Source organism: Bos mutus, chromosome 11 (genome assembly GCF_027580195.1).
Source record: "Bos mutus isolate GX-2022 chromosome 11, NWIPB_WYAK_1.1, whole genome shotgun sequence".
Lineage (NCBI taxonomy): Eukaryota > Metazoa > Chordata > Mammalia > Artiodactyla > Bovidae > Bos > Bos mutus.
In genome coordinates, this window is record NC_091627.1 from 41,802,497 (window position 1) to 41,829,933 (window position 27,437).

At 41.3% G+C, this 27,437-nt stretch overlaps 1 long non-coding RNA gene across 1 annotated transcript; it reads right to left on the reverse strand.

Moving 5' to 3' along the window:
• Positions 1-494: 494 nt before the first annotated feature.
• Positions 495-14,615, reverse strand: LOC138989977 (uncharacterized). Its single transcript, XR_011466169.1, has 3 exons — positions 14,424-14,615; positions 7,120-7,203; positions 495-2,415 (listed from the first exon to the last, which is right to left on the reverse strand). It is a non-coding gene; the product is annotated as an uncharacterized lncRNA (long non-coding RNA).
• Between the last annotated feature and the right edge of the window lie 12,822 nt (positions 14,616-27,437).

The following is a 27,437-nucleotide window of genomic DNA, read 5'->3' on the forward strand; positions in this document are numbered from 1 at the left end:
TTCCTGTTCATTTTGGATGGGAGCAAGGGAAATGAGACTGAGTCATCCTTTAAGTCAGCCCCCTAAGAATTGAGGATTTAAGGCTAGAGGTTGCATAGTTGCAATCCGCCTGATCCACTGTTCATGTTATAAGAGGTGAAGGATGGCTTTAACTACAATTCCAAAAACACAGGAGCTGGCGTAGAAACCAAAGCCAAAACGAGAAGATGGGAGGTCAGAAACACGAGGAGTCTTATTAAACCAATCAATCAAGAAATATTTATAAAGGGCCTAAAATGTATCTCACGTTATATCAGGCAAGAAAAGATCAAACCTCAAGGAAAAGGGGAAAATAAGTACTCGAAAGGCAGCATATTATATTATATAATCATATGAAAGTAAAATTCGTCTCGCAAAAGAAACCAAAGGGAAAAGAGAACAGAAGTAAAACTGGAAGTAAAAAAATAATATATAGAAAAACAATTGGAAAAGAGAATTAGATACAAAGAGCTGGTCAAATAACAGTAATGAATAATTTTCCTAAAAAGCAGTTGACAGAGTCACACCTGGCCCAGAAGAGGGGAGAATTCAAGTACATTTTCTGACCCAATCTAAAATATCATATGATATCACTTATAAGTAAAATCTTAAAAACAAAAAAGATACAAGTGAGCTTATTTGTAACAAATAAGAAAACAAGACAGAAATAGACCCACAGACATGGAAAACAGACTTACGGTTACCAAAAAGGAAAGGGGCGGGTTATATACATGAAATACATAAACAACAAGGACCTACTGTATAGCAGAGGGAACTATACTCAGCATTTTGTAATAACATATAAGGGAAAAGAATCTGAAGAATATATACATGTAATTGAATCACACCTGAAACTAACACAACATTGTAAACCAACTATACTTCAATAAGAAAAAAAAAAAAAAAGCCAAGTCTAAGATCATATAATGCCAGCTCTAGATGAGACCTCAGAGACCCGACCCTGCTCTCTCCAGGAAGAAAGGCAAGTGTCCCGTGGTCAGGTCACACCAAGAAGCAGATCTCAGGCTAGAACCCACATCTTGGATTCCCCTGCGGCCACTTGCAATCCAAGTCCTGCTCAAGGCCTCAAAGCAAAAGAAAGACCTCATGAAAGCCGCAGCCTTAAAGAGGAGAAAGGAGTTTGAGAATAGAAAGAGAAGACTGAAAGGAAGACACAGTAGCAAAACATCGTTAGTGCGACCTGAATTCCAGGCGGTCCAGCCAAGCAGAAGGAGAGGCTGTGCATTTGCTTTCCACATGCCCTCCACATGCCAAATCAGCCTTTGAGTTTGAAAATGCCCATTTACCTAGGACGCTTGACTTGACCGCATGTGTCTGTGGGCCCTTTATGACACCTACTTTTTCTCGTTTCAGAAGCACTGAAATACAATTTGAGAAACACTATAGCTCACCCGACCTTTTTCAAAGCTCCCAGACAAATTCCAAACTCGCCAGCTTTCCTCATCTCAGGAGTGTGAAATCTTATTTTCCAGTTCTCTGCTCAAATTTAACAAGCCACCTCCTGCTTAACCTTCTTCTGTGAAACCTGAAAGCACCAGACTATTGTACGCCCAGTCCTTGCTCCTCTGAGCCCCCCAACTCTGCTCATCTGAAGTCCTTAGAGCCACAATTTCAAATCTCTGATAATAGCCCTGAGCGACCCGGAGTATAATGTAAGGTTTAACTTATGTCTTTGTACCTTAAATACACAAGAACATCCCCCCACCAAGAAAAAAAAAAAGCATCTTTCTACCCAACCTCCCACCCTTTGACTTTAAGAAAGAAGCATTCAGACAGCATTTAATTGTCTCCAAACTATCAAAGACTGATTAAATGAATCTATGTGGAGGCTGGGGTTTTGTTGATGATGTTGTTGTTTTTACTGCTTTCTGGTGAAGATATACTTAGTGAAAACACTATGGCTCTCAATTAGGCAGCTGGGTGACTTATAAATATATATTTATGTTTGAAGCCTAAGTGGCCATTGGCTTCCCTACTGTTTTACTTAGCTAACAAAACAACTCTATCAAAGTAAGTATTATTCCAAAACCCAACTTCCTGTGCAGAATGCTCCCACGTGCACCATCAGTCTGGCTCTCTGATGAACTACATCGTTTCTTATAAACTGTCCATGGCCCATAAATTTCCAGGCATAAAGGCTATTACTGTGCTGTGCAAATCTGCAGAGAATTTGGGCCTTTCAAACTCCATTTTACCTGGTTGGAAATGAGGCTAGGGGAGAAACCCATCTCCAAACTTCCTCTCTTCTTCTTCTTGTCAGCCCCACTCCCATTTGATCAGGGAGAATTGTTTAATGTACACAAGATTGGAGCAGGGTTTATTTCGGCTGATTTTAAGCAGCTTCTGTATCAAATTAGCATCTTCTTTCTGTGAGAGCTGCATATCAGGGAAGGGAAAAAAGAGATGGGGCAATTTTCAAATTAATCTGCTAAGTGTAGATTGGAAAGTTCATAAGGTAAAAAAAAAATCATTTTTCTTGCAGTAGCTAAATGATTCTAGACAATAGTGAAAGCGGAATCATAAGAAAATGCTTTAGAATCCCAGTGAATGGCTAAATGTAGTTTATATCAGTATAAATCATGTTACTCAAGACTGTATAATCATCAGAAAATGTAAGGCTACTACCAGATTTCTGGTCTAAAACTGAATAATATTGTCTAGCAACACCCTAACCCTCACTGGCATCACCAGTTCTCATGTTTGTGCTTCACAGTTTACAGTGGGTTCCTAGACATAATCTCATTTGACCTTCATGAATAGGCACAAAGGATTTACAAGGACAAATAGGGCAATGACAGGTGGTTGTCCCTAAGATTTCTTGACAACTCATCACCAATTTCCTTCAGTTTCCTTTAATGATGAAAACAATAGTGGTTATATTGATAGTAGGTAGACTATGCCATGTGACCTGCAGACCCGGGTATCACTAAACATTGCTACAAAGGAAGTGAAAATATCAGCTAATGTTTTCCAAAGCCAAGCCACTTCAATTTATAAACATCACTATGATGGTTTTGAGAGCAGATTAATCCACATTAGAATTTTTGAAGACAAACAGGGAGGATTCCTCAAGTAAAGAAAGAGAAGAAGGAATGAAAGACTTGCATTATTTTCAGACACAGTGTTTCCAAGGGTTTTTTCCTTGTGCTAAAAAGCAGTCTCACCTTACCATCCTCTAACCTAGAATCTGTCTTTTCACCTTCACACTTCCATTCACATCTCATTAAGTAAACAGTGAGATGCTCATGCTATTGTTAGTCTCTTTGACACAGAATTACAGTGTTTTGTTAAAGAATTTTTCCCAGCATATAAGGAAATTGTGGTTGTTTGTGTGATGTATTTAGTGCAGAGGAGGCCAGTAAATTCTAAGGAGATAAGATCGGTTTTTCTTCCTTAATCACTTTAAAACCATTAAAAAGTTTTTTTTTTTCAGGCAGTTATAATTCTACTGTGAACATATTCATCAAGCACAGTAACTGAATCTAAGTTGCAGGATGTGGAGTAGAGGAGAACAGAGAATGAAATAACATCCCAGCGTCTCAGTGTATGGGTCTCAGTATTCCTTTAAAAATAAAGTCCTACTTACTAAATTACTGCTGCATTTATAATATTATGATAGTTTTCATCTTTTATGTCTTGAAAAATACTGCTTGTTGTACTATAATATATATTCTACAACAAGTAGGATTCAACAGGACCATATTTTTTCCCCAGATGTAATTTCTCCACCATTTACATATAAGCTTTTCACTGAAAATTCTCTTTCCAGAGAAATATTCAAAATGAATACTATAATTTTTAATAAAATCACAACCACTGCATGCCATTGAATGATTTTTAAAATATCAATAGAAAAATCCTAGGTAACTGAAATAAGATGTAAAAAGTAGCACAGAAAATTATTTTTCATTGTTTACTTTGGGATTCATTCATTTAAAGTGCTTATTATGTTGTGCGAGATGAGGTTATTCTCTTGTGGAAGTTTTCTTTTACAAAGATCATAAACTCTCACTGTGAATATTTAACTGAAGAGTAATAACACAGTGTCGGATACTTACACAGCATAACGGTGCAACACTCTGCATTCTGACATCTGCCCATGCAGATGTTTAAAACTTAAGTTCTTCAAGGTTTTTTTTTTTTAAGTTTCACATACAAAGATCTGGAAATCATTTTTTATATTAAAGCTACTTTGTTAACAATTTCACTGTCAGCAATTTAATTAATTGAAACAGAGGCAGAAGCCAGTGATTTATACAGGTTTTATAAGAAGAATTTGGTCTGATTGGAGGAAAAAAAAAAAAGATCTACAAGCAACTTTTTTTACTGACACACCATCATCAATCACCTTGTAAAAAAATTTACATCATTTACATGTATATATATAATTTCTTATTCTTATTTGGGTTTTTTTTTTTCCCTCTTGATTTGCGTCCGTGTAGTAAGTAATTTGATCTCGAAAAGGAATTATTAACTTTCAAAGCAACAATAGCTATGTTGTGTTAGGATATGTTCAAAAAGTAACTCTGAGTTATCCTTCTCATATGCCATAATGTCGCTGCTAAATATGAATGTGATATATTTCTTTTTAATTAAAAGTAGTTGCATTGTGGTGTGATTTTTAATAACTTCAGTGTCTTTGGATTTGTACATTTTAGATTCATGTTGGAACTTGTACACCACCACATGCTGATTGCAAAATTCATTAGCGCGTAAATCAGGTTTTAGCGATCGTCTTTTAAGCAAAGTTAGTTTGATTGTGAAGCACTCACTGGTTAGCTTATTTATTATGAAGGTTTTTCAGGCACAGCAGTTAAGTTAATCAGTAACAAACAAAAGATTTAAACCTATAGACATGTCAGCCATTTTTTAAGAAAAACAAACATTTGGGACTTCTTAATAAACACTCATGAAAATATGTTGTAATGTTTACTTCAGAAACCATATTTCCATATTACATGCAAAGTTTAAAGGAGATTTTCTAGTCCTGTTGAAAACAGGAGGGAACATACATTATTTTCTTGAGTTTATTACCTGACTATATGTCCATAGAAGACACTTCACTTGATTTGCTTTAGAATCAATATGCAGTTTGCTATTTTTGTTTTTATACATGGCTTAAGATGTTGCTATCACTTATGATAAAGTCCTCTCACTTACCCATGTCTCTGGTAGGTATATAGTGTCAATAACTTTAAACAAGATCAAGTGAATTCATTCTTAGAAGGTTTTGATGTTATAATTCTCTTATTCCATAACATTTTATGGAAGAAAATCATGATACCAAATATAATTACGACCAAATTCAAACTGATGGGCAAAAGCTTCTTTTCCTCCACTGGGTCATTTTAGAAAATAAACAAAAAGTGTGAGACATCATGACTTTAACAGTGGATTTATATACAAACTGTGAAACTTTGAAAAAAATCTCTGGGTCTCAGTTTCCTTATCTTTAAAATGATTGGAAACGGAAGAGGATTGAAGTAGGTCATATCTAAGCTCCTCGCAAATGTTGAAATTGTATGATCTTATGAGTCCGTTCTAATCTCCTTTTAAGTCCCAGAGGAACAAATTTGTAACTCCAAAGATAATGCAATGCCGTGTGATGGCGTCTTTTCAACAAATAGTCACCCATAGTGACGACTTGGTACTTAGACAAAGTTCTCACAAAGTTAAGGGAAGCTTTCAGGTTTTTGTCTACAAAATCCAGGTCAATCTTATCTGTAATGGGGCCAGACAAACAAGATGTAAGGGCAGAATAAACATTCTCAACATTTTGGGGTAAATTATTAAGATGATTGTTCAAATTTCCACTTGTTTTACCAGAGTTTTCTCTATAAGACTTTTGGGAAGTTCAAGGTTTGGGGTGGTTTTGTCCATTTTTAACTCTTTCAGTCAACAAAGGAGATACATAAAATATTTTCATCAAAACAGTATCTTTTGCTAAATTAAAAATGACTTAAAATATAGTAACCAGGAGACCATGATATTTGGCTGCTTTGAAATGAACTGAATTTAAATGGAAAATTCATTTCCACCAATCTGGGTAGTACTCAAGTACAAAAGTATGTCTTCCTAATTCATCTTCCATTTTGCCCAAAGTTCAGCATATCAGGAGAGGAGAAATATGTAGTGTTACTTTTGTGCTTGATGTTAAAATTAAAATAGGGAGTGGGGTGGGGAAATCCCACCTGGAGTAAATTTTAAGTTTTGTTTGATGTCATAATTTTTATCACACAAGCATCATACCCATTCCAAATCATGTAGCATGATCTTAAATGTTATTCAGTCTCTAATGGACTCAATAGGACTAGCCTTAGTGGAGCAAGACCCTAATTTCTTCCAAATGCATCCTTCTTTGAATTAAACGGTGAGATGGGGTGGGGGACACTATGTTAATGTATTTTAACTGCTAAAGGTGCTTTAGCTCAAAAGGATATCAAAGGATATAAAGGCCCAAGATATTCAACTGTGTGTGTTTCCATGAAACCTTTTTAATTTGTCAGTTAAATCACACCCAACCAGAGCTTTGCAGGCTTTCCCAGACATTTACCTGTGCCCAGAGGAAGCCAAGCATAATTTTGGAAACTGTAATTAGAATTTCTTTTTTTCATATGATAGAAAAACTCAAAATAACAATAACAAACAAAAAGAAGGGAAAGGAGGAAAGAGGAGAAGGAAGCAAGGAAAGAAAGAAGGGAGGGAGGGAGGAAGGGAGGAAAAGGGTAAAAGTTTCCTTCACATGTAGAAATAGAAGTGAGCAGCTCAGGGCTAGTAAAGTGATTGCAAGCTGTCATCAAAAGCCCAGGCTTCTGTCACTTGCTCTAAGATCCTACCAGGGGGCTTCTATCGCCAAGGTTGCTTCATAGTCCCAGATAGTTGCTAGAACTTCGGCTGTCGCCTCCCAATTGCTGCTCTAACAAAGTAGGAATAACAGAAAAACAAAAGGGTCAGTTTAACAGCCTGTGTTATAAATTTTTCTCTCTCTCTTTGGTGTTGCAAGAGGTTGAGTTAGAAATTGGCAGGCCAGCTACTTTCTAGTGAGTGAGTGGAAAGAGTATGACCTTTGGAAATACAGACCTGGCACCAAATAATGCCACTGCCATCGATTTGGTCTCTGTTTTTCTAGAATTCTTTTGTCACTCCAAGCATTGGTTTCCTCACCTGTAAAGAAAGGTTCACAACTTGTAGGATCAATGCAAGGAATAAAAGCCATAGAAAACCTCATGATATGTCAAGCATAGGGAGCTTAGCTCAATGCTCTGTGATAACCTGGAGGGATGGAATGGGGGCTGGGTGGGAGGGAAGTTCAAAGGGGGGATATAGGTATACATGTAGCTAATTCACTTTGTTGTACAGCAGAAACCAACACATTGTAAAGCTTGCTTTTCATGCCTACATCCTAAGCCACTTCAGTCATGTCCAACTCTTCATGACCCTATGGATCGTAACCTGCCAGGCTTCTCTGACCATGGGACTCTCCAGGCAAGAATACTGGAGTGGGTTGCTGTGCCCTCTCTGGGGGATCTTCCTGACCCAGGTATCGAGCCTGAGTCTCCTGTTGCTCCTGCACTGCAGGCAGATTCTTTACTCCTTAGCCACTGGAGAAGCTCTAAGCTTCTTTTAGGATCCATCAAAAAGACAGGACCGGAGAAGGCAATGGCACCCCACTCCAGTACTCTTGCCTGGAAAATTCCATGGATGGAGGAGCCTGGTAGGCTGTAGTCCATGGGGTTGCTAAGAGTCGGACACGACTGAGCGACTTTCCTTTCACTTTTCACTTTCATGCATTGGAGAAGAAAATGGCAACCCACTCCAGTGTTCTTGCCTGGAGAATCCCAGGGACGGGGGAGCCTGGTGGGCTTCCATCTATGGGGTCGCACAGAGTCGGACACGACTGGAGCGACTTAGCAGGAGCAGCAGCAGCAGCAGCAAAAAGACAGGACACAGTGAGAGTGGCTCCCACTGGCCATATCTAAGAGATCACAGCATAAAAATAAATAATGTAGTAATGAAGCAGAATCCATGAGCTAAAACAAGAATCTGCTAGTACATATGGATAGAAATAAGTAAATAAAAAAATAAAAAAGAAAAACAAGAAAGTTTTGTCTTACAATAGAATGTCTACTAATAAATATATTAAAATGATGGCATTAGAAGACTGTCCATGGATGTGAAAACCACTGAATAAAAGTCTTGGGAAAGAAGATAGGTAAACAATAATCTCAAACTGTCTCTCACTTAGCAGATAACACCTTAATCAACTGAACAAAGTTAATGTCACTAACTCTGGAACAAACAGACGTCATTTGCCAACTGATTCCATGGACTGAGGGCACCTCATCTCTTCTGTGGTGCTCTTGCCAAACAATGTTCAAACTACCGCACAATTGTACTCATCTTACACGCTAGTAAAGTAATGCTTAAAATTCTCCAAGCCAGGCTTCAACATTATGTGAACCATGAACTTCCAGATGTTCAAGCTGGATTTAGAAAAAGGAGAGGAACCAGAGATCAAATTGCCAATATCCGCTGGATCATCAAAAAAGCAAGAGAGTTCCAGAAAAACATCTATTTCTGCTTTATTGACTGCACCAAAGCCTTTGATTGTGTGGCTCACAACAAACTGTGGAAAATTCTTAAAGAGAAGGGAATACCAGACCACCTGACCTGCCTCTTGAGAACTCTGTATGCAGGTCAGGAAGCAATAGTTAGAACTGGACATGGAACAACAGGCTGGTTCCAAATCAGTAAAGGAGTCCATCAAGGCTGTATATTGTCACCCTGCTTACTTAACTTATATGCAGGGTACATCTTGAGAAACGCTGGGCTGGAGGAAGCACAAGCTGGAATCAAGATTGCTGGGAGAAATATCAATAACTTCAGATATGCAGATGACACTACCCTTATGGCATAAAGTGAAGAGGAACTAAAGAGCCTCTTGATTAAAGTGAAAGAGGAGAGTGGGAAAGTTGGCTTAAAACTCAACATTCAGAAAACTAAGATCATGGCATCTGGTCCCATTACTTCATGGCAAATAGATGGGGAAACAATGGAAACACTGAGAGACTTTATTTCTAGGGGCTCCAAAATCACTGCAAATGGTAATTGCAGCCATGAAATTAAAAGACACTTGCTCTTTGGAAGAAAGGTTATGACCAATGTAGACAGCATATTAAAAAGCATAGACATTACTTTGTTAACAAAGGTCCATCTAGTCTAAGCTATGGTTTTTCCAGTGGTCATGTTTAGATGTGAGAGTTGGACTATAAAGAAGCTGAGCGCCAAAGAATTGTTACTTTTGAACTGTGGTGTTGGAGAAGACTCTTGAGAGTCCCTTGGACTGCAAGGAGATCCAACAAGTCCATCCTAAAGGAAATCAATCCTGAATATTCATTGGAAGGACTGATGCTGAAGCTGAAACTCCAATACTTTGGCCACCTGATGTGAAGAACTGACTCCAAATTTGAAAAGACCCTGATGCTGGGAAAGATTGAAGGCAGGAGGAAAAGGGGACAACAAAGGATGAGATGGTTAGATGGCATCACTGAGTCAATGGACATGAGTTTGAGGAAATTCCAGGAGTTGGTGATGAATACGGAGGCCTGGTGTGCTGCAGTGCGTGGGGTTGCAAAGAGTTGGACACAACTGAGTGACTGAACTACTAGACTGACTTGCCAAACATGTATAACCTGAATCCAGCTGTAAGGAAACATCATGTAAACCTTAAGGGAAGCAATTTCATGAAATCACTGTTCCGTACTCTTCAAAAGAAGCAACAGTTAGAATCTTACATGGAATAACTGACTGGTTTAAAATTGGGAGGAAATGGCAACCCATTCCAATATTCTTGCCTGGAAAATCCCATGGACGGGGGAGTCTGGTAGGCAACAGTTCATGGGGCTACAAAGAGTCAGACATGACTGAGTGACTTCTCTCTCTCTCTCTCTTAAAACTGGGAAAGGAGTATGACAATGCTGTATGTTATCACCCTGTTTATTTTACTTATATACAGAGTACATCTTGAGAAATGCTGGCTGGATGAATCACAGGCTAGAATCAAGGTTTCTGGAGAAATATCAACAATCTCAGATACACAAATGATACCACTTTAATGGCAGAAAGCTAAGAGAAACTAAAGAGCCTCTTAATGAAGATGAAAGAAGAGAATGAAAAAGCTGGCTTAAAACTCAACATTCAAAAAACGAAGATCATGGCATCTGGTCCCCTCACTTCATGGCAAATGGATGGGAAAAAAAAGTGGAAGCAGTGACAGATTTTATTTTCTTGGGCTCCAAAATCACTTTGGATGGTGACTGCCTGAAATTAAAAGATGCTTGCTCCTTGGAAGAAAAGCTATGACAAACCTGCTGCTGCTGCTGCTGCTAAGTCGCTTCAGTCGTGTCCGACTCTGTGCGACCCCATAGACGGCAGCCCACCAGGCTCCCCCGTCCCTGGGATTCTCCAGGCAAGAACACTGGAATGGGTTGCCATTTCCTTCTCCAGTGCATAAAAGTGAAAAGTGAAAGTGAAGTCGCTCAGTCATGTCTGACTCCTAGCGACCCCATGGACTGAAGCTCACCAGGCTCCTCCGTCCATGGGATTTTCCAGGCAAGAGTACTGGAGTGGGGTGCCATTGCCTTCTCCGATGACAAACCTAGACAGCATATTAAAGAGCAGAGACATCACTGTGCCAACAGAGGTCCATATAGTCAAATCTATGGTTTTTCTAGTAGTCACGTATGGATGTGACAGCAGGACTATAAAGAAGCCTGTTCAGTTCAGTTCAGTTCAGTCACTCAGTCGTGTCCCACTGTTTGCAACCCCATGAATTGCAGCAGGCCAGGCCTCCCTGTCCATCACCAACTCCCGGAGTTCACTCAGACTCATGTCAATTGAGTCGGTGATGCCATCCAGCCATCTTATCCTCTGTCGTCCCCCGCTCCTCCTGCCCCCAATCCCTCCCAGCATCAGAGTTTTTTCCAATGAGTCAACTCTTCACATGAGGTGGCCAAAGTACTGGAGTTTCAGCTTTAGCATCATTCCTTCCAAAGAACACCCAGGGCTGATATCCTTTAGAATGGACTGGCTGGATCTCCTTGCAGTCCAAGGGACTCTCAAGAGTCTTCTCCAACACCACACTTCAAAAGCATCAATTCTTCGGCACTCAGCTTTCTTCACAGTCCAACTCTCACATCCACACATGACCACTGGAAAAACCATAGCCTTGACTAGACGGACCTTTGTTGGCAAAGTAATGTCTCTGCTTTTCAATATGCTATCTAGGTTGGTCATAACTTTTATTCCAAGGAGTAAGCGTCTTTTAATTTCATGGCTGCAATCACCATCTGCAGTGATTTTTGGAGCCCCCCAAAATAAAGTTTGACACTGTTTCCACTGTTTCCCCATCTATTTGCCATGAAGTGATGGGACCAGATGCCATGATCTTAGTTTTCTGAATGTTGAGCTTTAAGCCAACTTTTTCACTCTCCTCTTTCACTTTCATCAAGAAGCTTTTGAGTTCCTCTTCACTTTCTGCCATAAGAGTGCTGAAGAATTGATGCCTTCAAATTGTGGTGTTGGAGAAGACTCTTGATAATCCCTTGGACTACAAGGAGGTCAAAGTCATCAATCCTAAAAGAAATCAACCCTGAGTATTCATTGGAAGGACTAATGCTGAAGCTGAAGCTCCAATACTTTGGCCACCTTTTGCAAAGAGCCAATTTCCTGGAAAAGACCCTGATGCTGGGAAAGACTGAAAGCAAAAGGAGAAGGGAGTGGCAGAGGATGAGATGGTTAGATGGAGATGGTCCACCGCCTCAATGGACATGAACCTGAGCAAACTCCAGGAAATCGTGAAGGACACGGAAGCCTGGAGTTCTGCAGCCCATGGGATCGCAAAGAGTCATGACTCCTGTGACTGAACAACAACAACTCTTCAAAAGGGTCAAGGTCAAGAAAGACCAAGAAAGATTGTGAGTGTGGGTGTGGGTGTGGGTGTGGGCATGCACGTGCACTAAATTGCTCGGCTGTGTGCAACTCTTTGCAACCCCATGAACTGCAACCCACCAGACTCTTTTGTCTATGGGATTTTCCAGTCAAGAATACTGGACTGGGTTGCCATGTCTTCTTCCAGGGATCTTCCTGACCCAGGGATCAAACCTGAGTCTTCAGAATCTCCTGCGTTGCACACGGATCTTTTACAAACACTGAGCCACCAGGAAAGCCCAAGAAAGACTGAGAAACTGTTTATTCCAGATTTAAGGCCACTAAAGAAAGATGACTAGTAAAATGTCATGTATGATCCTAGATGAGATTCTAAGTCAGGAAAATATACTTATAAAGGACATTGTTTCAGCAATTGATAAAATTTGAATATGGACTGTATATTAGATAACATTATTGTATCAATATTCAATTTCCTGCTTTTAGTAATTTATCAGTACTTACGTATGAAAATCGGAGAAGGCACTGGCGACCCACTCCAGTACACTTGCCTGAAAACTCCCATGGGTGGAGGAGCCGGGTAGGCTGCAGTCCATGGGGTCGCTAAGAATCAGACACGACTGAGCGACTTCACTTTCACATTTCACTTTCATGCATTGGAGAAGGAAATGGCAACCCACTCCAGTGTTCTTGCCTGGAGAATCCCAGGGACAGGGGAGCCTGGTGGGCTGCCGTCTATGGGGTCACGCAGAGTTGGACACGACTGACGTGACTTAGCAGCAGCAGCATGTATGAAAATGTTCTTTTTCTTAGAATATACTCACTAAAGTATTTAATATTAAAAGATAGCATGTCACCAATTTCAAAGGGCTTAGGAAAAAGTTACACTGAAAGAAAGAATGATACAGCAAAAATCAAAATGTATACAGCTAGTGATATCTGGGTAAAAGGTTATAGCATTACAGGAGTTATTTGTATTATTCTTGCAACTTTCCTCTAAGTTTAAAATATATCAAATTGAAAAGTTTTTCATTTTTAAATTTAAAACTACAGCAGGACAAAGTCATTATTAGTTAAAAACACATCTGAAGTATTTGAAAGTGAGAAGAATTGATATTTAGAGTCTGATTTACCATATTCTGGAATAAAAGAGAGAGTGTGAGAACAGGAGGGAAACAGACAAAGCAAAAGGAACATAATGTCGATCATCCCAGCTCATGAATTTGGGTGAGGGATGTATGGGGATCTGTTGTCCCAGTCTCTCTTCTTTTGTGTATATTTGGAATTTTTCCATAATAAAAAAGCTTTCACCTTTTAAGCCCCCCACCCCAAGCTGATGCCCATCCTTCAACTCCAGCAACAACAACAATGATAATCCAATGCCCTCCCCACGCCACATTCCAGTTCACCCACATTCCTGATAGTCTTGGTGAACACTCTGGCTGGTGTGGCCCAATCTCCAGACTATAATTTGCATGGAAAAGCAGCATTTTATTGGAACTATGTGAGAATTATTGGACATTCACTGATATTTCAATACAGGAAGGAAAAGCTACCTGCTTGGGTTCTCTTAATGCACTTTGCTACTAGAGAGTGATAGAGGTTTCTGTTCATCAGTTCTTCTATTCAGAAAACATGTTCCACAGCACAGCTGGAATCAGAACCCTAGAAACTGGACAAGCTTTCAGAAAGGCAGCCAGAGGGAAGGAGCTATTCTTCCCACCCTGTGAGACAACACATTTTCACACACTGCATGAACTTGACATGAGGTTCTGGAAGATATCCATCTGAAGCAGCATTTACATCTTGTAAAAGAGTAAACTGGCTATAAAAATGTAAATCTTGGGGAAATAAGTAGGAAAAAAGCACTACCTAATGTAAGATTTAAAATTAAAATCAACACCAAGCTTCAGCTCCCTAAAATATGATGGAACACCAAGTCCTTCTGGGAACCCAGATCAAACAAGAGATCCTCGTTTACTATGACTTTTATCCCTGCAAGGAGCCTAGGTGCTACTTCGTTTAAAATGTGAGAAAACAAATGGGTCATGAAGTTAATCCATTTAGTAGCGAATGCAGTAATAATGATGAGATTTAAATGTATACGGCATGTTTGAAAAAGTACCACCACACAAAAATAAATAAATAGAAATAAAAAGCACCACAGAGACATTCATCATTTAATTTCCACAAACACCTGTAAGGTAAGCTTGGAAGACAGAATTCATCCCTATTTTACAGGTGAATCAACTGGTGCTTACTATGATTGATGTCACCAGAGTCATACAATAAGGAAATGAGGATACTAGGATTCGTTCCCGTGAGATTTCCCAGCTCCCAATTACTCACATTATTCCTGAGAACAATGACCAGGAAAATTGATGGGAGGAAAACATTTAATGAATACCCTGCTGTTGACAGCAGCTTCAGTACCTTACCTGTCATGGTTTCTCTAAAGCAGACTTTACAAATCAGCACAGATTATTCTAAGTCAACAGCTACACACAGGTTCACAAGACAATGTCAGATCTGTTTTTGGTCTTCTCCGACATTTTCAGTAGAATCTGATATCAACATATTATTCACAGAAACACACAACTTGATGCCACGGAGATTCTCTTGTCAACATCATGTGCCTAGGAGGATTTGAGAAAATCATTTTTAATTAAAAGTGCCAAACATTAGAATCAACCTGAGATACTCGAAATACTAAAGAGAATTAACCAGATAGGATGACTGGCCTAAATTTCACAGTTAATAAAAGGAGTAAAATCACTGACTTCACCTTTGTGCTCAGATGCAGGTTTAATTCCTACTAAACATAATGAAAACACTGTCTGCAGACTCCATAACCAAACTTCATAAAAAAATGTGGCATTGTCATTTGAAACATACTGTATTTTTAAAATGACTCCAATATAGTTTATGCAGATCTGGACACACTAGGAGGTAAAGAAGTTTCAGCAAAGTCCAGGAGTGGACAAGAGTGGTGCTATCGTCTCCCATGGTAAGCACTACAAAAGTATTTAATATATAAATAAAGTGGAGATAGACTCAGAGTTTTCTTAGCAGACATATCCTGGCTTCATTTTTACATTAAGAATAATCAACTGATGTGGTTACATTTTCTCAGATGGTAAAGGAATCCAAACTCTATGTACATACATATGTTCAGTTGCTCAGTCATGTCCTACTCTTTGCGACCCCCTAGACTGTAGCCTGCCAGGCTCCTCTGTCCACGGAATTTTCCGGAAGAATACTGGAGTGGGTTGCAATTTCCTTCTCCAGGGGATCTTCCCAAACCAGGGATCAAACCTGTATCTCTTATGTCTCCTGCATTGGCAGGTGAATTCTTTACCACTGCGTCACCTGGGAACCCAAACTCTACATCTCCCTGTATTAGTGAGCTAGGGCTGCCAAAACACAAGACAGATGGAGGTGGGGACAAGGACAACAGAAATTTATTTGCTCAGTCCTGATGTCTTGCAGTCCAAAATCAAACAGTTGGTGGGTCTGGTTTCTTCTGAGGCCTCTCCCCTTGGCTTGCAGATGGAGCTTTCTCCCTGTGTCTTCACACTGTTTTTTTCTCAGTGTGTGTGAGCTGGAATCAAAATTGCTTGGAGAAATACCAATAATCTCAGATATGCGGATGACACCACCCTTATGGCAGAAAGCAAAGAAGAACTCAAGAGCCTCTTGAGGAAAATGAAAGAGGAGAGTGAAAAAGTTGGCTTAAAACTCAAAATTCAGAAAACTAAGATCATGGCATCTGGTCCCATCACTTCATGGCAAATAGATGGAGAAACAATGGAAACAGACACTTTATTTTGTGGGGGGGCTCCAAAATCACTGCAGGTGGTGACTGCAGCCATGAAATTAAAAGACACAAGACACTTGTTCCTTGGAAGAAAAGCTATGACCAACCTAGACAGCATAAGAAAAAGCAGAGACATTACTTTGCCAACAAAGGGTCTATATAGCCAAAGCTATAGTTTTTCCAGTAGTCATGTTTGGATATGAGAGTTGGACTATAAAGAAAGCTGAGCGCCGAAGAATTGATGCTTTTGAACTGTGGTGTTGGAGAAGACTCTTGAGAGTCCCTTGGACTGCAAGGAGATCCAACCAGTCCATCCTCATGGAAATCAGTCTTGAATATTCACTGGAAGGACTGATGCTGAAGCTGAAACTCCAATACTTTGGCCACCTGATGCAAAGAACTGACTCCTTGGAAGAGACCCTGATGCTGGAAAAGATTGAAGGCAGGAGGAGAAGGGGACAACAGAGGGTGAGATGGTTGGATGGCATCACCGACTCAACGGGCGTGAGTTTGAGTAAGCTCTGGGAGTTGGTGATGGACAGGGAAGCCTGGCATGCTGTAGTTCATGGGGTCACAGAGTTGAACATGACTGAGCGACTGAACTGAACTGAACTGTGCATCCCTCTTGTCTCTTTCTGTGTCAAACACTTCTTATTTTTAGGGCACCAGTTACACCAGGTTAAGGTCCATCCATATGATCTCATTCAACTTTAATTACCCATTTTAAGTCCCTATCTCCAAATACAGTCACATTTTGAGGTACTAAGTAACCCCTCGTTAAGATTCTAACATATGAATTTTGCAGGGATGGACATAATCTGTGTGTGTGTGCTCAACCATGGCCAACTCTTTGCGACCGCATGGACTGTAGCCCGCCAGGTTCCTCTGTCCATGATCTAGCCCATAAAGTTCCTATTGCCTGAATCCTCAGCCCATTGATGGAGAGTCTCTGAGCAAAGCTGAAACCAATTTCAGATGGTATATGTAAACCTTCCCCAAGCCAAACTGAGTTTCAAATTTTCACCAAACTCATGTTGGCAGGGTTCCCTTTGTATCCTATATCTGCCCCCTACTATAAGTTTAGAGGTACTGGCTTGTTCTGATTATAGAACAAAATGTAGAGAAAACATGTCTTTACAGAAATTGGAAGCTATCCAGTTTCATTTTTCCAAAAAAGAAAAAGCAGTACTCCAGATATGTATTTGAATCAACTTATTGGAGTTCAAACCAGAACTGCAAGGAGATCAAACCAGTCAATCCTAAAGGAAATCAGTCTTGAATATTCATTGGAAGGACTGATGCTGAAGCTGAAGCTCCAATACTTTGACCACCTGATGCAAAGAACTGACTCACTGGAAAAGACCCTGATGCTGGGAAAGATTGAAGGCAGGAGGTAAAGAGGACGACAGAGGATGAGATGGTTGGATGGCACCACATGACTGAGCTACTGAACTGAACTGAGTGGAGTTGATGGCCCCATTTGCCCTGTTACCAGCTAGCCAACCACATGGCTACCTTTCTCTTTGTTTCTATAACCAACAAAGGTGAAAATACTACCAGATAGAAAAGTATACAATCTAGTCAATGACAAAGGCAAAACATTTCCGTGGCACGTCTTTTGCAGGGCATGTGGGGAGAGCCTGCAACGTGACATGCTGGGTGAGGACATTTAGCCCCCTCCTTCTTACCTCAAGACACTGCTTAAAGACTACAGTCTCTGAGTCACTCTTCTAGAGAAAGGGTATATTATGAAGTTGTGACTATATCTCACAGGTGCCTCTCAAGATATTATGGAATGTTGTAACTCCACCAGTTGTCAATTATGTAAACATAACACAATGTCATCAATGATGACGAAAGAATAATGCCATACATCACTGACAGCAAAACCTTCCACCTAACAGGTGACTTTATCTCTGGTGACACTGACATTCAGTTTCACTGTTTTCCTGCCCTCAGAATGAGACCTCTGACACTGCAGACTCTGTGTGGCAAAAAGTCCTCCACGCACACAAGGATGAGTTAACACACTCCTTCCTGAGATAAAACTACTCAAAATGCATAAGCCTTGCTGAAGAAAATCCCACAGCCATGCACAAAACCCTGCCCCTGGGTCTCCAATTCTATTTATGGTCTTGACACTGGCCAGTGAGCTTTGCATTTCTCATCAGCTCCCTCTCCCATTTTCCATTGTGATATTAACATTTAATCTTCTCAAGTCTTTCCCTTTCTGCTACCCTTAGGGTGACCAATCTTCCTGGTGTGTCCAGGACTAAGAGGGTTCCCTGGGGCCAGGAGTGGGACTTTCAATGCAAAAACCTGGTTACCCTCCTAATCCCTCACTCATCAAGTGACTACTCCATATCTCAAAACAAAATTAATGTTACCAGCTGTGAACTGCCCCAAGTTTTTCCTCCACCACCCTCTACATATACATGGGCATGTATCTGTGGCCTTCCCTTGCCTTCAGTCTTAGGAGCTGCCATATCCTACTGCTGATTCAGAGCCCAATCTCCAACCCTGCTGACAGATGTCCCCAATATTTAACACCTCTCTGCTCCAATTTCAACATTCCCTCCTCTTTCCCCTCATTATGCAAATACGCCCAAGCTTTCCCCATCTTCAAAATCACATATCCTTCCCACATCATGTTCCCCTTTATTGACAGCCCTACACCTAGCCTTTCCTTCATGATAAACTTCTTGAAAGAGATCCAGAATGATTTTATCTACTTTAATGGCTCCTCCTAAATTTTTATCTCCAGCCCACACCTGTTTACGAAAATGCTATGTCTTCATCTTCCTAATGAACATCTTATCTTGATAACCCACCAGTTTCTTAAACTCCAAATGTCTAAAACCAGGCTATCATTCTTCTTTCCAACATGCCCCCTCTTCTAAAGTTACTGCCACAGCAAATGGAACCACAATCTGCCCAACTTTCTAAACCAGAAACCATTCCCTTGCTTTCAACTTCTCTTTATCCTCCACCTGCATATCCATATTAGCCTCCTATCTCCTAAATATCTTATCTTATCCATCACTCTTAGTCCTGGACTTTACTGTTATCACAACAGCCTCCTTGATGGTTTCTTAGCTCCCTAGTTCTAGCTCCATCTCCTTCAGGCTATCATCATGAGCTTGAAATCTGTGAGGTCACAGATCAAATTATTCTTACTATGTAAGAGTAGAGAAAATCTTTGTTTTAGCCCTCTGAACACCAAACTGGCGACAGGGATGTCTCCTTGAGATTAGTGAACAATTTCTAATTTGTTCATGAAAATGACACTGGCTTCGTGGCTAATTTGAACAGCAGTATAAATTAAGGGAGTCAAGAAGATTGCCTGTGTTTCTTTGTAGGAATGCTACATGCCAGTGGGCTCCAGTGCACCTGTATGGAGACCTATGTCTCTATTTTTGCAGCGTTAGTCCCTATAATGTTTTACCCTGGCCTCAGGGGGTTAATGGTTGCTAACATGTTGAGCTGCTACAGAAGCCACTGGTCATTTCACACCATTCAGTTCAGTTAGTTGCTCAGCCGTGTCCAACTCTTTGTGACCCCCTGAACTATAGCATGCCAGGCTTCCCTCTCCATCACCAATTCCCAGAGCTTACTCAAACTCATGTCTATTGAGTCAGTGATGCCATCCAACCATCTCATCCTCTCTTGTCCCTTTCTCCTCCTGCCTTCAATCTTTTCCAGCATCAGGGTCTTTTCCAAGGAGTCAGTTCTTTGAATCAGGTAGCCAAGGTACTGGAGTTTCAGCTTCAGCATCAGTCCTTCCAGTGAATATTCAAGACTGATTTCCATGAGGATAGACTGGTTGGATCTCCTTGCAGTCCAAGGGATTCTCAAGAGTTTTCTCCAACACCACAGTTCAAAAGCATCAATTCTTCGGCACTCAGCTTTCTTTATAGTCCAACTCTAACATCCAAACATGACTACTGGAAAAACCAGAGCTTTAACTAGACGGACCTTTGTTGGCAAAGTAATGTCTCTGCTTTTTCTTATGCTGTCTAGGTTGGTCATAGCTTTTCTTCAAGGAGCAAGTGTCTTTTAATTTTCATGGCTGCAGTCACCACCTGCAGTGATTTTGGAGCCCCCAAAATAAGGTCTCTCACTGTTTCCATTGTTTTCCCATCTATTTGCCATGAAGTGATGGGACTGGATGTCATGATCTTCATTTTTTGATTGTTTGAGTTTTAAGCCAGCTTTTTCACTCTCCTCTTTCACTTTCATCAAGAGGTTTTTTAGTTCTTCTTTGCTTTCTGCCATAAGGGTGGTGTCATCTGCATATCTGAGGTTATTGATATTTCTCCTGGCAATCTTGATTCCAGTTTGTGCTTCATCCAGCCAAGCATTTCACATGATGTACTCTGCATTTAAGTTAAATAAGCAGGGTGACAATATACAGCCTTGACATACTCTCTTGCCAATTTGAAACCAGTCTGTTATTCCATGCCCAGTTCTAACTGTTGCTTCTTGACCTGCATACAGATTTCTCAGGAGGCAGGTAAGTTGGCCTCCTTTACACCATTAGCCATTAGATATAAGGTGATCTCCTTCACACCATTCAGTTCAGTTCAGTTGCTCAGTCGTGTCTGACTCTTTGCTACCCCATGAACCGCAGCACACCAGGCCTCCCTCTCCATCACCAACTCCAGAAACCCATCCAAACCCATGTCCATTGAGTTGGTGAGGCCATCCAACCATCTCATCTTCTGTCATCCCCTTCTCCTCCTGCCCTCAATCTTTCCCAGCATCAAGGTCTTTTCAAATGAGTCAGCTCTTCACATCAGGTGGCCAGAGTATTGGGATTTCAGCTTCAATATCAGTCCTTCCAATGAACACCCAGGACTGATCTCCTTTAGGATGGACTGGTTGGCTATTACAATTTTCAACTCATGTCCTATATCTCCTCCTGCTTCTCTGCTCCAGCCACACTGGCAAACTGGCCATTTTTAGGTAAGCCATGCATTCTCCCAACTCAGTGCCTTGACTGGAGTACCCTTCTACTCCTTTAACATTCTCAAACTAGTCCATTTAGAAATTAACAATGATCCTTTTCACTTAGAAAAAGAAAAGACCACTGAAGGGTCACATCTGCTAGAAGCTCTGTTGCTCCTGGTACTGTTCACAATCAAAGCTTCTCCTTGTCCTGCTCTATACTCCAGGAGGGCCATCTGATGTTTCCTGGGTTCTGCAACAGCTGGTTCCCTGCTGGTTTTAACTGAAAGGAGGTCCTGGTGATGGATGAGAGAGTAAAAGGCAAGATTCCAGACTACTTTTCCTTTTCTTGTCTTCTCCATAGCTCCAGCTCCACTAGACAGGTTGCCTGGGTTCCATCTTCTACCAGGTGACTGATCCCTGCTTCCTCTGTCCCTTTGGTCTAACTGGGGAAACAGTGTCCTGAGATTGCTCAGCTCTGGTTGCCTTCAAAGCCTCTTTTGTCCCCTGTGTAATCAACTCACTAAAGGAAATTCAGTCTCTTGTATATAACACTCAGAGTGGCTACTGTTTTCCTGGTTGAACTTGGATATAAAAATACTTCCTGATCTCTATTCCTCTTGTCACGAGCTCACCACAAATGCCCTCAGGGGCTCTACTTCCTCCAGGTAACTGGTTCAACTTTTGTGTCCCCACAGTTCCTGTGTATACTGGGATGGGTCGGGATTGTGGTTTCCTTACCAGCTGCAACCCTGGCTGAGCTCTTGAGATCAGAGACAATGTCCTCTTAATGGCAGAACCCTCTGTGTCCTGCTCACGGCTTAGGGGACATGAGGTGCTCAAGATTTCAAAACACACACATGCACATGCATGCATTCATGGGGCTTCTTCAGTCTTAAAAATGATTCCATGTATTATGGTAGAAACATGTGAAAATTTAAAGTAACACCCAGAATAGAATAACACACAATTTAAGAGAAAATTAGTAAAAATATGGTTTTTCTTTTCATGCTGTGGATTTTTTTCGTGAAAGGGAAAAGCATGCTAGCAGCTGGCCTCCCCTCTTCTCTTTGGAGTAAGGATACTGTTTTTCAGTCGACTGGATCATAGTCCCGTCATGGGTGGAAAAGTCACCTTTTATTTCACTGAAGCAACTTAATCAATAGATGTATTAATTACTCTAGCAACTGCTTTGAAACAATAAGCCCTATCTGGTGACCAGGCTGGGAAAATTAAAGGAAAGCATCTCAAGATTCTAAGAGACGGTTTCAACTTTGAGAATAGAGGAATATTCCCTTAGGAGTCAGGACCCCTCTGGAAAAAGTCTGGGGTTTTTTGAAAGAGGAACTTATTATAGTCAATATAATTTAAAGCAATTCCCTACTACATTTTACAGTGCAAAGTGATTTACAAAGCAGAAACAAATTAATATCATCTACAGATTGGGCAAAAGATCCATTTAAGATAAATAACATGATGTTCTAGACAGAGTCAGGAGTGCCGGGTCACTGATAAGTCAGGATACTAATCAGAGTGCCCGTAAGTTCGGTTACTGATTGAGTGCCACCTCGACCACACGCCATCACCACTAGAGGAGACTTTTTGACTTGGGCACAGGGCTTCCTGGTGGCTCAGTGGTAAAGAATCTGCCTGCCAATACAGGAGATGCAGGTTTGATTCCTGGGTCAGAAAGATCCCCTGGAGAAGGAAATGGCAACCCACTCCAATATTCTTGCCTAGGAAATCCCATGGACAGAGGAGCCTGCCAGTCTACACTCCATGGGGTCACAAAAGAGTTGGTCACTACTTAGGGATTAAACAACAATAGGTATAGTGTAACAATATGTCTCTATCTGGACTATATTATCATGGACATCTTGAACTCAGTGTACCATAAACTTCTTAAGCATTAAAGTCATTGCAGCACCCTTAACATGTCAATATTTTTACTTCAAGGAAACCAAAAAACAGACTTCTAATCGTCTCCTTAAGATTGTGGAGGATGTGCAGAAGGAATAATTTGTTCCTATCATAAAATTTGCCTAGAGTTGACCTCCTGCTCTCATGGCTGCGGCTGTCTTGGCAAGATGTGGCCGGTGTGTTGTGTGACATACTTCAGGTGTCAGCTGCAACAAAGTTACCATTTTCTTTCTGTAATGAAGTCAGTTGAAACAGTGAAGTGCCCTAAAGTGAATCCAAGTGTGCCTGGAGTCCATAAGGTCACTCATGACGTGGTGTTAGACAGTTGAGGTTGCATTACTACTAACTAGAGTACTTTCGTTTTTGTTTTTAATAATGCAATGCTAGTCTATTAGAATAAAGAAAATGCATTACAGCAAATACTGAATCAGACATTATGACACAACAACAGGTCTCAACTGCCACAGTTTACACAGACTTCACAGAACAACACCAACCCTGAAACACACAGAACATTTTGTATATAATTTCCAGTAAACTCCAGAGTTTTACTTTAGAGGAATTTTACTTGAAACAAATGGATATGTCATATATATATATATATATATATATATATATATATATATATATATTGCTAGGCTGAGAGTCCACCCCTTCTAATGATTGTTATAGCTCACTCCCACTTTTTGTAGTGAACGGAGTGGATATTGATAGAGCTCACGATTTAATTTTTTTGCAAACAACTTCCAGAAAATTTATTTTACTTCATGTGAGATTTTGTACTCATTTATTTAGATTATCGCATTTATTTCTTGTTATTCTTTGTAGACATTTTCTTCTAAAATGAAGATCCTATTAGTTTTGAAATTCTTTATGTGACAGTGAAAAAGACTTTTTCTAAAAATGAAAACCAAGTTGATGCCGCCTTGATGGAAAAAATATATCAAATTGTAAATTTTTACACACATAAATAATATGTCAGTTAAAGTACCATATGTTTTGTTGAAATTTTTAAAATAATTCATCATTTCCTTTTGAAGTTTTACTTCTTCTTTTAATAAATATTGTTTCATTTAGGACAAAACTAATTTTTAAATGACAAACATGAGTTGAAATATACGGGAAAAAAGTCTATATTTACTATATTTGAAAAGATTTTTAAAGTTTTCATTTTAAACTTTCTATGTGGACTTGTAAAAGGACATAACATATATTTTCCTGACACATTTAGATGAATCGAGCTGAGTGACTTTTAAAATTAACTTTAAAAACCTAACTTGGTAGTTACAGATGTCTTAATCTTTGGAAGTCATTACACGTTCATTTTCCTTTCAGCATTAATTACACATAATGTCCTCCACCAATCACATACTCTGGAAGAAAACTATACTTATTTACATTTTCCAATGCTTTTAAAAATAAAATAGCTTTCATTGTTAACAATAAGAGCACATTTTCAATTATTAAAATCTTGTTATTTTTGAAGACTTGTCTCTGGCTATTCTGACTAGAAAATTCTATAGTAAATAAAACTGTAACATAAATTCCCCAAATAATAGCTTAATTACTTATAAACTCTGGAAACAATTAGTTTATCATCCTTTGAAGTGAGTAAGGCAACTTGCCAGGCTGAGAGCAAAATGCTTGTCACTTTTTCATGTAATGAGCTTAGTTTCTTTTTGTTATTTCAGATTCCTTGGAAAAGGAAACTCAGTGGAACACACTTTAATGTTCAGAAGATTAAAAGTTGAATCATTCACTTCATAAATGGCCTCTGCAATAACACTTAATAAAGTACCAAAAGAAATATTGAAGGCTCTGAAGATTATAATTTATGTGCTTATGGAAATCATTGAAACAGATATGCTGGTTCAAAGATAAAGTTGTGCTTGAATGACACTGAGATTGCAAAAGATTGAAGAGGGCTGTCCTCGTTCTCAGCCTCATATCATCCCTCCAACAAACCACCAAATTACTACTACAGCCTCTTCACTCCCCTCTCTGTCGCTCTCCCTCTCCGCTCGCTTTCTGCTTTCTCTCCTTACCTGCCCCATCCTTTCTACTTCCCGCCGCCCCTAGGTCTCTCCCTAGGTCTCTCCTCTCCCCCACCTCCATCCACACACCCCTCTCTCCCTCACTCCACCCGCCCACCCCTCCCCTTTCCCCTGCGACTCTCTTTTTCATCATCGCTGTCAGGTGTTGTCATCCAGACCAAACATACCGAAGGAAGTTCTGAATACAAGTGGGTATTGTGAGACTGAAACATTCTATGTCTGAAATTACCTCTCCGCCCAACCCCAAAAATGAGTAAGAAAGGGAAAAAGTATCGGAAGAGCATACTGACTTCATCCTGGCAGGCTCGGATCCGCTTGAGTTGTCACCGAGCACAGGTGGGAGTTGAGAAGCTTTCGGAGGCCGCCTTGTTCAAGGCCAACCGGGTGACTGTTATTGCAACCATTGCCTCAGATGGAGCCAACACCTGAGACCTCACTCTCCCTTCTGCCCTTGGCGGTCAAGGAGTAAGGTCCTCTGTAATTTCATCACCTGACTCTAGGAGTTTACGCGGCTCACCGAAAGAAACTGAGGGCCAAGGAAGACGGATAGGTCCCAAGAGCCAGGAGGCTCCCCTTGGGACCTGTCCAGCCGGCGACGGCCCGTACCGGATCGAGAACAGCAAACTTTTTGCACTATTTTGCATCTTTGAAGATAATGTTAACATACTTCCGATGCCGCCCCCCTCCTGGAAGTCAACTGCAACTCGCCCTTCCCTTTGTCGGCGGGAATCCGACTTTAAGCGATTCTGGCTAGTCAACCTACTATGGGGACGCATTTTGCATTTTTCATTGCCCCTCGTCACTCCCCAGACCTATATGTCAAGAAATAGGGAGTTGAGACATGACACATTAATGTTTTGATCAAGGGACGCTCTGCTCCCCCGGAAAGGGAGGCAGACTGGGTGGAGCGGGCAGCTGAGAAGGAGAGGGAAGGCATTACTCCGCAGCTCCTGCGGAAATTCGTATTCCGTGTATGTTCCTCTCGCACCTGAAATAAATCCTGCAGGCCTACCCACACAGACTGCACAGCACTTATTTATTTGCATGTCATGCTTATAATATGGTAGAAAGCAAGACAAATCTTCGAGTGGAGATGAGGCTCACCTTTCAGACTCGCTCTCTTAAATAAAAAAGAATTGTCCGGCTGGGCGCCTAAGAATTTATCTTGAGTTTGTGGTCATTATCTCTATTATACAGACCTGGCAATAAATAAATCGGGTAGTTACTACCCAACAATAAAACTGTAGTGTATGGGACACCTTACTATTACTTTCTTAATAATCTGCCGTTTCTTTCACTTTAAATCTTCCCAGTCTTGTCTTCTCGCTTGTCTACAAGGATCTATCTTCACCCTTTGAGGTACCAGACCTCTCGGGTTCATTTTTATATTTTGTGAACACAATAAGTTTTCCTGTCTAGACTTTCTGTTTTTCCTCTTATTTTTAGGCTACCTAATCTGCTTCAAGACAAAGGGTCGGCCAGGATCAAATGTCTTTCCCCCACCCGTGTCTCTATTTTAACCGCCTGGTGAGTCGACTTTAATGAAGATCGCCCCCGTCGCAGCAGCCACCCAACCGGTCTCTAGGAGAAAGGGCGCAAAACAGAGCCCGGGGGACCGACCCGGGGAAGGCGTTCTACGACCTGTCCGTGGGCACGCCCTTGGGTGCGCACGGAGTCCAAAGGCCCATCTGGAGAGACTGCTTGGGCCATTTCTCCCTCTCATGGCCCTCATCCCGCTTCCTGCCAGTGTGCCTGCCCACGCAGAGCTTTCCGAGGTGGGGGTCGCATCCCTCCGACTTCTCCCGGCTCGCTCTCCGCCCAGGCAGAGCACACCACACCACACGCGGACAAGAGCGCGAGCAGCCTGGGCCGGTCGGAGAAGTCCGTCCTCACTCCTCTGCCGGCTCCTCTGCGTCCGCAGGCATAAAAACCCATCAACGGGGCTCCGCATAGGGACGCGGACGCGGAGGTGGGCTGGAGGTGCGGGCGCTCCTTTCAGGTGCCTAGACGTGCGGCTGGCTGGAGAGGATGTATGCACTCCCACCCGGCCTGGGCTCCAGCGCAGGGGCCTCGCCTCCTCCGCCAAGGCGAGGTGCGCGTCTTCCACCCAAACCGGGATCCCTAGCCCGGCCCGAGGCGCAATCTGTTCCGAGCCAGAGCCTTCCAGAGCCCCCAGGAGGATGCGCCCACCCTCCGGCGGGCCGGCGCCTTCCAACACCATCGCCACACTCACTTTCATGCCAGCGCGAAAAGTGACGCTTACGGGCAAAGCGGTCAGCAAATGACCGCCTTATCCGCGGAGCGGGGGGAATCGGGGGAGGAGGTGTGGGGAGAGCTGGGGGTAGAAAGGGGCAAAGGGGCAGTGGTAAGCCAGGGAAAAAAAACAAACAGTCCTGCTTCGCTTCCCCTTTTGTCTTTATACAGCTTGTCTCAAGAAATCAACTTAAGTACCGTAAGCCCCCACCAGGCTTGTTTTTGTTTGTTTGTGTGACTTAGATCACAGATAGAACTAGAGACTGAATCTCTGTGTGTGAAAGAGAAAAAAAATTTAAAAAAGCCGCGGCTGGGCTACTGATGGTGAAGGGACGATGAACTTCTCACCTTTCTCTAACTCACAAACACACGTCCTTAAAAAAAAAAAATCCACGCCGCCGTGGGTGTGTGTTTCACTGTTAATTGCGTTTTGCTGGGATGATTTTTTACGACTGGAAAAC